The sequence below is a fragment of the Eptesicus fuscus genome, chromosome 4, assembly GCF_027574615.1.
Source record: "Eptesicus fuscus isolate TK198812 chromosome 4, DD_ASM_mEF_20220401, whole genome shotgun sequence".
Classification (NCBI taxonomy): domain Eukaryota; kingdom Metazoa; phylum Chordata; class Mammalia; order Chiroptera; family Vespertilionidae; genus Eptesicus; species Eptesicus fuscus.
The window spans coordinates 80,027,190-80,038,266 of NC_072476.1; the positions used below are offsets into that span (position 1 = coordinate 80,027,190).

The 11,077-nt window shown below is 44.6% G+C and overlaps 1 protein-coding gene across 1 annotated transcript in view; it reads right to left on the reverse strand.

Moving 5' to 3' along the window:
• RNF180 (ring finger protein 180) overlaps positions 1-7,384 on the reverse strand; it is a 91,491-nt gene extending 84,107 nt beyond the window's left edge. The window contains exon 1 of the mRNA XM_054714304.1: positions 7,373-7,384. The gene's annotated coding sequence lies outside the window, so the exon portion shown is untranslated. The remainder of the gene's footprint in view (positions 1-7,372) is intronic.
• Between the last annotated feature and the right edge of the window lie 3,693 nt (positions 7,385-11,077).

Consider the following 11,077-nt stretch of genomic DNA (forward strand, 5'->3'; position numbering starts at 1 on the left):
TGTTCTATGCTCTGCCGCCTCCTGCCGATGCCCACCATGTTCCGTGCACGCCCCCTGGTGGTCAGCACACGTCATAGTGACCGGTTGTTCGGTTGTTCCACTGTATGGTCTATTTGCATATTAGGGTTTTATGTATATAGATATAAAGCGGCTACCACCTGCATTCAAAGATCAATCCTAATGTCATAACTAAATAATCATAATTAAAAACAGGACAACTGTATTAGTTTCCTAGATAGGGCTACAATAACGAAGTACCGCAGACTGGGTGGCTTTAACAACAGAAATTTTCTCACAGTTCTGAAGGCTAAAAAGCTGAGATCAAGGGGCCCTCTGGGTTGATTTCTTCTGAGGTTTTAGATGGCTGCCTTACCATGGGTCCTCACATGATCTTTCCTCTCTAGGTATGCATCCTGATGTCTTTCTCTGTTTTTAAAATCCTCACCTGAGGATATGCTTATGGATTTTAGAGAGAGGAGGACAGAGAGGGAAGGAGAGAGGGAGAGAAGGAGGGAAGGAAGGCGAGAGAAAGAAAACGTCATGTGTGAGTGAAACATTGATTGGCTGCCTTCCAAATGTGTCTGACCTGAGACTGAACCCACAACCTAGGTATGTGCCCTGACCTGGAATCAAACCCAAAACCTTTTGGTGTATGGGATAATACTCCAACCAAGTCCAAATTTCCTTTATTTATAAGAATAGCAATCTGATTGGATTAGGGCCCACCCAAACAGCCTCATTCTAACTTAATCACCTCTTTAAAGGACCTATCTCCAAATACAGTCACATTCTGAAGAAGTGGGTATTAACTCTTCAACAACTAAATTTGGGAGGATACAAAATTAGACCATAGCAACAACCAAACATCATGTGCCTCCTGATGTAAAGCAATTGGAAGTACTCAGCACCATCTATATTCTTAAAAAAATTTACCAAATTGAGTCAAGCATTAAATCTAAGAACCACTTTATGAAGACTAGAGAAACATGTCAAATGATACCATGAGGATACAATTAGCTATACACAGAATGTGGGGAATTCTACATAACAAATGACTTTTTTCCAACAAAAATAAGTTTTTAAAAGAGGGAGGAGAAACATAAGAGATTTAACCCTTTGCACTCGCTTGCTTTTTTCTCGATTCCTTTATTCTAATGCTAACCGTGTCGAGTCACACTCAACATCCGAGTGCAAAAGGTTAAGATATCAATGTGTAGACCTTATTTGGATCTCGATTCAAACAGATTCAAAAATATATTTTTGAGACAATTGGGGAAAATTATACACAAACTAGTTTGCTGATACACAAAGCACTCAGGCTAGTTTTCCTATGTCTCGCAGCCTTCACCGCCTGGTTCTCCGTTCTGCACCCTGTTCTTCAGAGGGGGCATCCTGCACCACCGTTTACTGCCTTTCTGTTTCCCTGGAAGAAATGCCATGACCCCCAAGAACAACTGTAACCACAATGCTGCTATTTATTATCACCAGGGTTCTGTGTCTCTCCTCTCTAAATGCCCACCACAAACCCCCCTGCATTCTGCCTTGTGGCCTCCTGGAATTGGCTGGGAACAGAGAGTGAAAATTTAAATCCAGCACTTCCTGCCTCACAGAGCAGTGATGGAGGCGGAGAGGGGTGTCTTCCTGGTTTGCTAGTTGGTAGAGGACCTAAGTATTTGAGGGAACTGACTGTAACGGGCAGAAAGAAGCCTTTTGGCCTGTATCAGACAATATGTATCAAGGGGGTGGGGCAGGGATATGCAGGTGCTGATGTAGAGAAATTCCTCTCGATAGAGGACAATCTATTTCTTAATTAACGTCACTTTCTCCTGGTTCGTAGGAGTTTTTTGCTCTTTGGTTTCGTGGTGAGTTTTCATTTTATTCTACATCTTCATAGTACACTAAAAGGAGAAAAAGGCTACCCTGGAGTCTGCTGTTTAGATGCCATTTTGAACTTGGGAACTTTCACATAATTTGTTAAAGATGAATAATTGTATGTATATTTCAGTGATAAACTGTGTGGCATATTTCATTTATTTATTTATCACCCACCTAACTTAGAATTTATGAAAGGTAGAAAGCTGCAAACCTCACCAAGGTTGTAACTACATGTTGAGTCATAAAACTGTTCCAAAAAACAATTATACTAATAAATTTAAAATATTGATATCTTTTTAAATTTCAGTATAAGAAAATACAAACAAAATTAAGAAACAACTCAGAGACAGGAAGAAGAGATCAACAAATATTTTAAGCAAATGGTTAATATCTACAATTCTACAACATAACATTTTTAATACGACAAATATCCAACAGAAGAATGAACAAAGACTTTGAAAGCACAATTCCCAAAAGAGGTAACCAAAATGGCCAACAATCATAAGAAACATGTTCAACTTCACCAGAAATCAGGAAAATTAAAATGAGAAGAAGTATTCCACACTAATCACATGGGGGAAATGTAAAAGCCTAACAATACCAAGTGAGAAAATGATATTCCATCTGGGTCTAAAAGGCTAGAGAGGATTTAGGTAACATTGAAAGCAGAAAGCTATTTGGCAAGATTTGGTAAAAATGAAACATGTATCTATTGATTTGCAGTCCTACTTTTAGGTTTGTATGTGCCTTATATCACATAGAAATGTTCATTTTAGCAACCTTTTATGTTAGTAACAAAAAATTGGAAACAACCCAAGTGTTCATCAATAGGAGATTTGACAAATACTTTTTTGTTCACTGACAATGTAATACCATGCAGCAATATAACTAAAGCTGTACATATATTTAAAAATTTCAAAGTATGTTAAATAAGGAAACAGCTGCAGAAATATACACAGTAGTGAAAAATACAATATAGTTAAGTTACAAAAATTTTTTAAAGCATGTGCAATGTTATATTTTGTTTACTATGCATGCATATATAGCAAAAATATAAAAACATGAATGGGAATTAGAGATACCAAGTTTAGGATAACGGTAACCTCCATTCCATCTGGGTCTTCAAGGATAGAGAGGATTTAGATAGCATCAAAAGTGGAGAGCAATGGGCATCTTGAGCAAGGAAAGTAACAGAAGCTAAACAGCAAGTTGGGAAAGGGTATGGTGTTTGGTGAGCAAAATGCATAATGTCTGACTAAAGCAGGGAAAACTTTATTTAGGACTCTACAGCCTTAGCTAGTTCCAAGTCAAATAGGTACAGCTCTATTAATATTTATTATACAACTTACATATCCTCCAGAAGACAAATGGCCTGGGAGAGAATAGACTCTATCTTAAAACCAAAAATCTGATCCGAATATGGCAAAATAGCTTAGTTTTAATTTCTTTGCCTATGAAATAAAATTTAAGTAGACAGTCCCCGACTGACTTATATCATTGGCCCACGAGTTTCTACTATTCATTGCATGCTGAATAAATTAGTGTCCGTAATTCAATTCTGGCTCTCTGGATAAATTTTTTCAACAAGTTTTTAAATAGGCCAGGCAAATCTCATTCACAATAAGACTCATGCTTATCTCAGCAATTTTAAAAGAATGTTTTGACCGAGGCAGTCTGACGACATGGTGGCAGGGAGGCAGCTGGCCTCGCCCACACCTATCTGGAGGCCTCATGGGCATGGACTGGACGCTGCTCTGCGCCCAGAGGAACTCAGCAAATCCTGCGCAACTGCCCCCTGGGACCAGGCAGGGGCTCTGCCCTCCTGATGGCCTCCTGACTGGGGATCAGGGGGTTGGAGACCCCACTGGAGGCCTATCACAGCAGACACGCCCAGCGAGGCCTGCACCTCCAGGGAGTGAGAAATGAATCCCCAGACGACTGCCCGACTGCTGTTCTCCAGTGCTGGCTGGGCCTGCGGAGGACTTCTCCCCTGCGGCCACCTGGACCAAAACGGCCCCCAAACAGGAAGAGACCAAGGGAGCCTACTGGGGTGCAGGTGCAAGTTGGGCTGGCACTCAGCTGGAAGGGTTCCGAGACACCCAGTTTGAGGAAGGAGCCTGGGCCAGGCCAGGGTAGGGCTGGTGTGGGACCTGGCTCCCTCGCCTCTATGAGTACATGGCCTGGGTGGTGTCCGGGTTGAATAAAGATCAGGTGAGGCTGGACCCTCAGTGGGGGTGGACAGGGGTGTTTGTGACCTCTGGCCCATTACTGTGACCCTTGTCTATTACAAACTAAAACAGCTTTGTAACCACCTCCTACTCCCCACACACACATACAGCCCCTCCCCTCCCCCCGCAAAGGCACCTCCGACAGTTCCCAGGAGGCCTTGGGCAGCAGTGAGCACGCTGGGAGCCTGAGGGTGGGGGGAGGGGGGCCTGTGCCTGGCTGGCCGCACCAGGTCAAGGTGCTATTCCAGCTCGTGCAGGTGCAGTGGTGTCACACACAGCCATCTACACACACACTTGTTTCCCGTATTCTCAGTGCTCTTCCTGTTCTGTTTCTGATATTAGAACCATGAGCCCGTGATGGATGTGGGACTCTTCTCAATCGTTCTTTAAATTGTCACTTTTAAAATCGTATTTAATGACAAACACATTGAAAGTGTTTCATTCCTAAAAAAAAGTTTTGAAGTTGCTTCTAAGGTTTTTAGGCTACTAAACCAGAACTTGAGGACACTTCTATTATTAGAATAATCTATATTTCACTTGGCTACAAAGAAAAGTAGAAAGATAAAAAAATGTAACCACGCCAATATTCTCAGCTAGCTTTGTAAGAGACTTACCACTCATATCATTTCCCAAATATTTTCTAAAATCTAAGACAGCAACAAAACACTTTGTTAACCAAGTATACTCAGTTTTCATCAATATGATTCTATTTTTCTACACTTTATTGTATACAAGGCCAAATAAAGATATTTTAATGTGGGCATTATTGGGGCTTTGATAAAGGGACATTTTGACTAGACCTTAAATATGAACTACTAAATTTCCAAGTTGAGTGGGAAAATTTATGTTATATATGAAACAGGTATCCTCATAGCTTCCCTGAGCCTCCTTCCTTCCTGAGCGAACTTTCCTCTGCCCAAAGGCAGCAAAATGCAGGAAGGTCAGGGATTATAGTGAGAGTCAGAGGCAAGGTACAATTAATTCATGGATGGGGTGAGATGGGCATGGACCATTATCTGGACACAAACTAAGTACATAACAAGGAAAAAATTTTTTACTTTCTCATCTTAGAAAGGTCTATTCTAGGGGAAACTTCTATTTGTCAACTGATAATTTACTAGTACTTCACTTCAATAGTCTGTATCTCAAAATCTGATTTTACTCAAAGTTACCATTCGTAAAAGAGATCTGGCTGCTAAATGGTGGAACTTTTTAACACTTAAATATCAAAAGGAGAGTACTCCCTTTTTATAAGCTCCTGATTATGCATTTATTATGCAGTGGAATGTAGAATATTTGTAGCCACAGTATTACCCCTGTTCTCAAGCTACAGACTGCACAGAAAATTACCTACTTCTAACTGCTCCCTCAGAAAAGGATTTCATATATTTATCATAAACCTCCTTGATGATTTTTAGAGCACCAGATCAATATCTTCTTAACTGCTTGTTATAACAGACTTGACTTCTTAACTGCTTGTTATAACAGACTGACTTGTTGTAACAATATGTGACATACAATACATATAATACAGTTATAACATTTCCAAACAACCCAGAAATGAAAAAGATGAATGCATCTGGTAATTGGTGTCATCAGGGAAATCTGTTGTACACACAACTTGATAACACCTTTTTTGAAAATAGCAATTCTGTATTTTGATGAGGCCATTTTGACTCAGCTGTATTTACATGCAAAACATATACTGTGGAGGCAAATGTTACAGTTCTAAATTATTACAAAGATTTACACTCACATTTACATGAAGTTCAAACTTCCATATTAAATACACCCCAACTTAATACTGTCTCAGGATGACAGGTGATTTACTTACTGTGTTCTACTTAAAATATGCACGATCACATGGTAACTTGCATTAAAAGTACTAAAGTGACTGTTCTCCTAAACTTAGAAAACTGCCTGCTCAATAGTTAGGGATGCCTACGAACTCGCCTCCTCCATTCTACTTATTCATTAAACAAACATTTAGGGTCTCTGCTCTGATGATCACTGTCTTTGGGTCTCAGTGGAAAACGTACAGTGGTCGGCAAACTGCGGCTCGCGAGCCACATGCGGCTCTTTGGCCCCTTGAGTGTGGCTCTTCCACAAAATACCACGGCCTGGGCGAGACTATTTTGAAGAAGTGGCGTTAGAAGAAGTTTAAGTTTTAAAAAATTTGGCTCTCAGAAGAAATTTCAATCGTTGAACTGTTGATATTTGGCTCTGTTGACTAATGAGTTTGCCGACCACTGGTATAGGAGACTAAAGACTTAACAGCTGAAAGACATAATAAATTTAGTCCTTACTGTGACCCAACCCTAGTCAACAACTGAAATGATTCTGGCCTTTTAAGTATCACCTTTAGGGGTACTCTGTCAGGGGTCTGAAAGGACCCAACTCCATTTCTTAAGGAAGGTTTTGGAGATTAAGGAGTAAATAAACACGGGGCAGGCACTCTGAGCGCGACCTTCTGTTTGAGGTTGATGACTGGGCTGAGCCAGACAAATTCCCACGACAACTCCCGCGCTTAGGTTGGTTATAATCACTTTTCCTCGTGGTGCCTCGGCTGTCTCGTCTATAAAATGGGACAACTTAATAGCAACCTACCTACCTACACAGTGCTCCTTTGAAGTTAACTAATGAATGCTCTCCCGGGCGCACGTAAAACTATCAGATGCCACAAAAACACAGAGTATGGTTTCTAAAAGACCGCGGCAATGTAAGCATGCCCGTGCTAAGTAAGCCATGGAGCCCCCCCCCCCCCACCCGACCCCACCCGGCCCCACCCCACCCGGCCCGGCCCCGCTCCCCACCTGCGCCCGCCGCATCTCAGCGCCCAGGACCTCGGCGTCGGGTCTGCGCTCCCCGGACCCGGACCCGGACCCGCGGCGCCCGCGCCGACACGGACCAGACAAAAGGAAGTGGGTCTGCGCAGCCCACCTGCCCAGCTCCCAGCAGGCGGCACGGGACGCAGGCAACTCCGACCCGCAGCGCCCCGCACCCGAGCCGGCCGCCCGGCTCGCGTTTCCGACCCGTGTAATTCCACCCTCGCCCGGGGCGCGCCCCGCCGCCGCCGCGGAGCCGCAGGTGCGAAAGTTACCCCGCCGCCGCCCATCGCCGGAGGCCGGACGGGAGGCGGGGGCGGCCGCGCCGCCAGCCGCGCCCTCCGCGTCCTCCCGGGCAGCGCGGAGCCGCAGCGCCGCCGGGCCAGGCCGGGCCGAGCCGAGCCCGCGGGGAGACGCCCGCCCGCCCGGAGCCGCCGGCCTCACCTGCGTCCCGAGCCCGAGCCGGGGCTCCGCGGCCCGGCTCCAGCGAGGATCGCGGGGCTCCCGCGGCCGCGATGCGGGTTCCGCGGGACGGGAAGCGGCAGGAGCCAAACCCCGCGGAAAGCGCTCGAGCGGCGCCGGCGGGCCGGGCCCGCGGCCTGGTTTCAGAGGCGGGTCGCTCCCCGCCGCCGCCGCCTGCGCTCCCGCGTCTGCGCCCCGACCTGAGCCCGCGTGGGCGGCGCCGCCCTGACCCCGCGCAGACCCGCGAGCAGCGCGGCCGCGCCGGCGGGCGGGCCCGTGGGAAAGTTCCCTCCCGGCGTCCCAGCCTCGGGCGGCAGAAGTGGCCCCTGGCATGTCCATCTCCGTGGCCTCCCAGCCCCTCCTGGGTCCCGAGCTCCCAGACCACCTGCTGGGTCTATTCCACGACCCACCTCCACGCCGCCGAAGGCTCTTCCCACTCCCTGGGGGGCTGAGTTTTCCCTTCTGACATCACCCCCAAGTTGCTCACCTTCTTGTGCCGAAGGTCCCACCGGTGCGCACCCGAGTGGAACCACTCCGGTGTTCTTGACTCCTCTCTGGACAGGTTGCAGCGAGTAAGAGAGTTGGAGACTGGAGGTCGGTCCAAGTGCTTATTCAGGGAGCGAGGAGGCCGCTTGAAGTAAAAATGATGACATGTTAGCGGCAATAAACTCTGGACTCAGAGCAATGAAAATAGATGATCGAAAGATATTTTTAGATATGCTAAGTTTTAAATATTCTTTTCACGCATCCTTTCTCAGAAAAACAATCGGAGAATGTGCTCCACCGCAACACAGGAGTGAGGAGGGGTCTGATAGCAGTGAAGGTGACACCCAAGACCACTGTGGGAGGCAGAGAGGCCCCCCGAAAGGTCCACACCCCACTCCCCGCAGCCGAGAATATGTTACAGTAACATGGCGAAGGCGACTCTGCTGATGTGATTGGGTATGGACCCAAATAGGGAGAACAGCCTGGATTGTCCAGGTGGACGATTCTAATCACACAATCCTTTAGAAGCAGGTAATTTTCTCCAGCTGGAGTCAGAAAGATGAAGTGGAAGATGTCAGAATGATTTAAAGTCCAAGAGAGCTTTCATCTTCCTTTGCTGGAAGGGAAGGAAACACGGAAAACATGAGAAAAAACGCTGGCAGCTTGTGAAAGCAAAGAACTGGCTGAACTTACAGTGCTTCCAATGGTTAAGAAATGAGTTTTTATAGGTATACAGTGTATTACAAACAGGCCTGAGAGAAGACAAGACAAAAGGTCTTAATGCTTTCTAATTAAGGGATGTAAATTAGCCTCCTGTTTCCTATGAAGCCATAGATTAAAGTCAGAGAAATGATAGGGCTGACGAATTTGGCAAATAAGAACACAGGAGACTCAGTTCAAACAGAATTTTGCATAAAATTTTAGCACAGGAATACTCATACTATAAAATGTTTTGTTGTTAGAAAGTAAAAATTGACTGGTATTTGTCATTTATATATATAGTAACCTAAAGTGAGCCCTCAGAACAATGGCTCTCAACCTTGGCAGCACACTGCAAACTTCTGAAGAGCTTGTGAAATACCCATGCCCCACTGTCTCCCTGCAGAACTGCATCAGAATCTTTCCTTGGGGCCTCAGGTGACTCCAATGCATGGTCAAGGTTGAGAACCATGGTCCTAAAGAGGAGTGAATTTGCACAAGTCTGGTGAACTAAAACTAGACCAGCTGGCGTGGCGTGGCGTGGCTCAGTGGTTGAGCATCGACCTATGAACCAGGAGGTCATGGTTAGATTCCCAGTCAGGGCATATGCCCAGGTTGTGAGCTTGATCCCCAGGAGGGGCATAGGTAGGAGGCAGCAAATCAATGATTCTCTCTCATCATTGATGTTTCTCTCTCTCCTCCTTTCCTCTCTGAAATCAATAAAAAAATGTATTCAAAACAAAACAAATCTACCAATACTTCAAAAATGTTGATCTGTTTATATGGAGTGCTAGCACTGTTTTTATTTTGAGCCCTCTGAAATTAGGTAATATGCTTTCCAGGTATTTATCCATATTGGTAATCATTGAACTGGACAGTGCTAAATTCCAATCAAGAGCATGGTTTAGAAACCTTGCATCATAAGTAGATAATGTCTGTCATTTAAAACAGCACTTTCCAAGCCGTGACTGTTTTCTGGGCTATTAGCATGTAATTTACATTTTTGGCCACCCTTCTTGTGCCTTCTTAGGATTTTTCTTCTTGGTATATGTGTCCCTTACTATTTCTTCTGTGTACTTTTGGTGATGGACCTGGAAGATAGAACTGGGTAGCTGAAAAGATAGGGGGGGAAAAAATGAAGAAATAAAATTTGAAGGTACCAAATACTTTGAATGTTTACTTGCAGAATGACTAAGGGAACAATGTTCTGCACCAATCATATGTGCTTATGACTCTGGCAAATCTAGGCAACTCCTGCTATTGATTCCTGGCCCGTCTGCTTTGGTACCTACTTTGAAGGTACAGCTGCCATATCCCTGGCGTGTATAGAACGGGGCTCCATCTCCTCCACTGTCCTATACAATGTTCCAACTCTCAGCCCCTCATACTCAGAGCTGGATTCTAAGGCATCAGATGCATCTTTAACCCAGAGGTCAGCTGTTCCTGTTCTTCTCAGTCAGCTCTTTTCTCTATTTCCTCAAGAAACTCAACCACACCAAGGATATCGCCATTGTTGTAGTTTTGTGGATCATCTGCACCTCCCACAATATATCAGTTCAAAATACCACCGTGCTGTCCCTTCCTGGGTCTCTGCTCCTGGCCACACAATCACTGGGCTCCTCTTTTTGCCCTTCCCACCCGACAGGTTTCAGCTCAGCACGCCCACCCCGGTTTTGGTATGCCTAGCCCTTTCTTTCTCAGCTGCTTCAATCTCTCCTATCTTTCTTTTTTCCTTCTACAGAGAAATTTAGGGGTTTTCTAGTTTCAACCTCTAAACTTTTATACCTCACAGAGCTCACCAACCAAGGACCTTCCAGGCACTAAGGCCCCATTCCCCTAGGGCAGTGGGAGATAGTAAATTTAAAATGAATTTACAGTGAAATTTCCAGCAAATATTTTTACTGTGAAATATTTACAACATTTTCCCATTCCTACCGCCTAGAAAAAAAAAATTAGGCTATTTATTTTCTAAGTGTCTAAATGAAACCACAGGGAATAGAATAGTGTTGAACAGAACATAAAATTGGGTTTAACATAGAAGTCATTCCCTAAAACACTCACTCACAGGGCAGGCTGGGGTGGTGGGGATAAGAAAACTGGGAAATTAAGGAGGGTGAAGGGGATACATTAGTTGGAAAGGTTTGGGGAAGGTAGACATTGTCTGCCCTGAAAATGCTTCATGATATAATAACCTATGTGTTATTTGAAAAGAGTTTATTTAGGGCAATTCAGTAATAGGTCTAGGAATCTGCAAGTAGAGAAATAGTGTGATAAATGTCCCTACTCTAAGACATTTGGTTAATGGCTGAAATAATTAATAAGGAATTCACACCATAGAGGTGTTTAGCCAGTATTTATAAAGACAACCAGAATGACCAGATTTATCACTGATCCATATCAAAAGATTTGTGTGTGTTTTTAATTTTTTTAAAAATATTTTTTTATTGATGTCAGAGAGGGAGGAGGAGAAAGATAGAAACATCAATGACTAGAGAATCATTG